This window comes from Peromyscus leucopus, chromosome X (genome assembly GCF_004664715.2).
Source record: "Peromyscus leucopus breed LL Stock chromosome X, UCI_PerLeu_2.1, whole genome shotgun sequence".
NCBI classification, from domain to species: Eukaryota; Metazoa; Chordata; class Mammalia; order Rodentia; family Cricetidae; genus Peromyscus; species Peromyscus leucopus.
The window spans coordinates 73,925,874-73,931,187 of record NC_051083.1 but is presented as its reverse complement, the minus strand read 5'-3'; the positions used below and the strand labels follow the sequence as shown (position 1 = coordinate 73,931,187).

The following is a 5,314-nucleotide window of genomic DNA, read 5'->3' as shown; positions in this document are numbered from 1 at the left end:
GGGCATTGTGTGTGTGCGTGCAGCGTGGCGTCCTCATCAGGGAGCGCTCGTGGGAGGTCCCGTCCCCAAGGGGCGGAGCGCGGGGCATCGAGCTCCCGGCTCCGGGTCCTGGCAGAGTCCCAGCCGAGCCCGACTGCTGCCGAGGCGGCGGGACGGCCGGGAGGGTGCACTGAAAGAAGGCCGGCCAGCTCTGGTCCCCGCGGCTCCCGCTCGGGTTCCGCTTCAGTCTGCAAATCTGCGGAAGAGAGGCTCGACCGCCGACCCAGGGCGCACCGAGCCCGCCCGCCCTGTCGAGGGAATCTGTGAGTTCCCATGGGCTGTGTGTGGCGGTTGTGCCCGGAGCGCGTCCACTGCCTCCACCGACCCCTCCGGTGCCCGGCCCTCGAGCCCTCACGGCGTGCACCATGAGCGGCGGCGGTGGCGACGACATGGTGTGCACCGGCTGGCTGAGGAAATCGCCTCCCGAGAAGAAGTTGAGGCGCTATGCCTGGAAGAAACGCTGGTTTATACTGCAGAGCGGCCGGATGAGTGGCGACCCAGATGTTCTGGAATACTACAAGAACGAGCACTCCAAGAAACCCCTGCGGATCATCAACCTGAACTTGTGTGAGCAGGTGGATACAGGCCTGACCTTTAACAGGAAAAAGCTGCAGGACAGTTTTGTGTTTGATATCTAGACCAGTGAGCGTACTTTTTACCTGGTGGCTGAGACAGAGGCCAACATGAATAAGTGGGTCCAGAGCATCTGCCAGATCTGCGGCTTCAATCAGGCTGGGGAGAGCACAGACTCCCTGAGAAAACTTTCTTCAGCCAGTCATGGTTCCCGCTCTTCTCCAGCTGAGGTCAGCGGCTCCACTCAGCACCTGCTCCGAGAAAGGAAGTCCTCCGCCCCTTCACACTCTGGCCAGCCCACTCTGTTCACGTTTGAGCCCCCTGTGTCAGGCCACATCCAGCCTGCCTTGTCCACCAGTGCACCTCAGGAGTATCTCTACTTGCACCAGTGCATAAGCTGAAGGACAGAAAATGCGAGGAGTGCCAGCTTCTCTCAGGGCACCCGGCAGAAGAGTGATACAGCCATGCAAAAACTTGCCCAGGGCAATGGACACTGTGTCAATGGAGTCAGTGGTCAAGTCCATGGCTTCTATAGCCTTCCCAAGCCAAGCCGACACAATACAGAATTCAAAGACAGTACTTACGACCTCCCCCGTAGCCTGGCTTCACATGGCCACACCAAGGGCAGCCTCACAGGGTCCGAGACAGACACTGAGGATGTATACACCTTCAAGACACCCAGCAACACCCTGTGCCGGGAGTTTGGAGACCTCCTAGTGGACAATATGGATGTTTCAACCACCCCTCTCTCAGCCTACCAGATCCCTAGAACATTCACACTGGACAAAAACCACAATACCATGACAATGGCCACTCCTGGAGACTCAGCCATAGCTCCCCCACTCCGCCCCCCCAAGCTAAGTCAGGCAGAAACACCTTGGTGGGGCAGTCCTCAGCAAAGACCTCCAATCAGCGAACATAGTAGATCTGTAGCTGCTACTATCCCCGGACGCAATACCCTCCCCGCAATGGACAACAGCCGACTCCACCGAGCTTCTTCCTGTGAGACCTATGAGTACCCAACTCGAGGCGGAGAGAGTGCCAGTTGGTCTGCTGAATCTCCAGGGAAGACTATCGTGGGTCGATCAGACAGTGCCAGCTCTGATGACAACTATGTGCCCATGAACCCAGGTTCTTCTACCCTGCTGGCTATGGAACGAGCAGGGGACAACTCCCAAAGTGTCTACATCCCCATGAGCCCAGGGCCCCATCACTTTGACCCGCTTGGCTACCCATCCACAGCCCTTCCTATCCATAGAGGTCCCAGCCGAGGAAGTGAGATCCAGCCACCCCCGGTCAATCGCAACCTCAAGCCTGACCGGAAAGCAAAGCCAACACCCCTGGATCTGAGAAACAACACTGTCATCGATGAGCTCCCCTTCACCAAGTCTTGGTCCAGGCTCAACCACACTGCTAACTCCAGCTCCTCCCAGTACTGCCGCCACCAGTACAGACTCGGGAGACAGCGAGGAGAACTACGTCCCTCATCCCCTGTTCCCAGTGGCACCAACAGCCCAGCTCCAAAGAAGAGTACTGGCAGTGTGGATTACCTAGCCCTGGACTTCCAGCCAGGCTCCCCGAGCCCTCACCGCAAGCCATCCACATCATCTGTCACATCGTATGAGAAGGTAGACTATGTCCAAGTGGATAAAGAGAAGACCCAGGCCCTGCAGAACACCATGCAGGAGTGGACAGATGTGCGGCAGTCCTCAGAACCTTCCAAGGGTGCCAAGCTGTGATAAAGGAGCCGCCGCCTGTACTACCCGGGCCCTTCTTCATGCTGTCGGATCGCTCCACGAGCGCTGTGAGACCGTGCTGGAAGGGGAGACCATCTCTTGTTTCGTAGTGGGAGATGAGAAGCGTCTGTGCCTGCCACAGATCCTTAACTCGGTGCTGCGTGACTTCTCACTGCAGCAGATCAACTCAGTCTGCGATGAGCTGCACATCTATTGCTCACACTGCACCGCCGACCAGCTGGAGATCCTCAAAGTCATGGGCATCCTGCCCTTCTCCGCGCCCTCGTGCGGGCTCATCACCAAGACGGACGCCAAGCGCCTGTGCAACGCGCTGCTCTACGGCGGCGCCTATCCGCCGCCTTGCAAGAAGGAGCTGGCGGCCAGCCTGGCGCTGGGCCTGGAGCTCAGTGAGCGCAGCATCCGCGTGTACCATGAGTGCTTCGGCAAGTGCAAGGGGCTATTGAAGTTTTAATACGTGAATACTCCAGTGAGCTAAATGCCCCCTCACAGGAGTCTGACTCTCACCCCAGGAAGAAAAAGAAGGAAAAGAAGGAGGACATTTTTCGTAGATTTCCAGTGGCCCCAATGATCCCTTACCCACTCATCACCAAGGAGGATATAAATGCTATAAAAATGGAAGAAGAGAAAGAGAGAGGGAACGTGAAAGGGAATGAGAAAGGCGTGAACAGGAACGGGAGAAGGAAAGAGAGAGAGAGAGAGAGAACGGGAACGAGAAAGAGAACGGGAACAAGAAAGAGAGAGAGCGAGAACGGGAACAGGAGAGGGAAAGAGAGAGAGAGAGAGAACGGGAACGAGAAAGAGAGAGAGCGAGAGAGAGAAAGAGAAAGAGAACGGGAGCATGAACGTGAGAAAGACAAGAAGCGAGACAGGGACAGAAAGATGATTAGACAATGTGGGGGTTATGAAAGTTACTTCTGTAAAGCATGGGGATGTGGAACAACTGGTAATACCTATTGGAAGCCTTCATCCACTTGGGACCTCATTAGGGTAAAAAGGACTACCCAAGGAGAAAGCCATTCATGGCGTCCCCTTACCCAAGGACGTTGTTGGGGAACTGTCACATCAGGAAGAGATAACACTTACTGGAAGGGGGGGCCCCTGTGTAAATTTCACCTGCAACCCCCTGAATATATCTTTTACTCAGAAGGGAAGGGAGATAACACAAGACTGGATTAAAGGTAGAACATGGGGACTTAGACTTTACATGACGGGACCAGGGAGTCGTGTTTACAATTAAGCTTAAAATCATGGAGCCCTCGCCTCTATAGGTCCCAACCAGGTTCTCTCTGACCAAAAGCGCCTCTCTTTACCCGCTCCGGCACCACCGAGGGCTACCCCCTGACCCAATTCGGCCATTTGCCCAAGCACGGCTCCGAATGCTACTGTAACCCCAGTCACCCTCTAGCCACCCAGGCCCGGTATCATACTGGGGTGGTGAGAGATAATTCTTTGAAGAACGGCAGGGATGGTTTGAAGGATGGTTCAGGAAGTCCCCCTGGCTCACCACCCTCATCTCCACCCTTATAGGACCCCTTCTGATTTTATTGCTCCTTCTGACGCTCGGGCCCTGCATCCTAAACAGACTTGTCCAATTTATCAGGGAACGTGTTTCTATTGTTCAGACCTTGGTATTGACCCAACAATACCAATGACTCAACCAGGTGGAAATGGAGCCACATCCCTATTCTTCCCCATGAATGGAGGATTCCATTCCCTGAGATAAGAAAATGGGGGAATGAAAGACCCCAGCATACTAGCTTAGCCTAACGCCATTTCGAGTAAGGTCTGAAAAGCACGGGGTGTCTACGGCCGGCCACCTGGCCCCAGAACAGGGTACTATAGGTCAGAAAAACAACTTGGAGCCAAGACAGCAGGCGTGTCGAGCTCGGGGAAAAACCACGAGCTGTCCTGAGTTTGAACCTGGCCTCATTTGAATCGTCCAATCAGAACCCTGTAAACCATGCTCCTCGTGCTCCTGCTGCCAGACCCTATAAAAACCCTCCACTCCAGCCCGTCGGCGCGCCAGTCTCTTGAGCCTCTTGAGGGACTGTGTTGCCCCGGGTACCCGTGTTCCTGAATAAAGCCTCTTGCTGTTTGCATCTGACTTGTGGTCTCAGTGTGATCTCTGGGCGAGGGTCTCTCCAGAGGGAAGACTGCCTTCGGGGGTCTTTCAGTCTTTACGTTTATAGGCTTACTAACAACATAATTTTAATTTCTTACTATTTATAAATTTTTTACCTAATTTTTATATTTTTTCTTTCTAAAAATTGAAGTTTCTTCTCAAGAGCTTTAGAGCCTAGAAGGTGAAAACTTCTTTCATTAGATATTATTGCCTAATATCTTTTAAGAACATCTATATAAAGAAAAATTAGTATGAGCTAATATTTAGAAAGTCTCATTTTTGGTCTATACCAATTATTATAATTTGTTCTGATGTATTACATATCGTGACAGGGTTAGACAATGAAAAATTCTACCATCTTGTATTCTTGCTGAGGCCATTTCTGGTTTAAGTAGAATTTCATCTCCTTCATGGAGAATCCCATAGACAATTACTCAACTGTATTCTAGGAACCAAAGTTCTGGATGTCCTAGCTAACTTATCTTAGCTTCTGTTAAATTGGCTATTTGTATCAAACCCCCTACAGATAACTGCATATCTTATTGTTAAAATTGCCTGTTCCAAATTGCTTGCTGCTGCAAAGCACTGTCCCCTTCCTGTGTGGCTGTGAGATGCCAGATTATGGTTTCTGCCTTTAAAGTCCCAATATTCTGGGCACTGGAGTTCACACCTCAGCCTCAGTCTCAGATCACTTGGGGGTTGTCCCAGCTGGTTGGAATAAAGATTTACAACCGAATATACACTGTATCTGAGTGTTCATCTCTGGTGGGGTTCAATAACAATATTGCAATTTTGTATAACAAATCCTAATTGGTCTTAAAAA

At 52.2% G+C, this 5,314-nt stretch overlaps 1 pseudogene; it reads left to right on the top strand.

Annotated features, from left to right (window-relative positions):
* Positions 1–404: 404 nt before the first annotated feature.
* On the top strand, positions 405–2,405 carry LOC114696803 (annotated as a pseudogene).
* Positions 2,406–5,314: the final 2,909 nt, after the last annotated feature.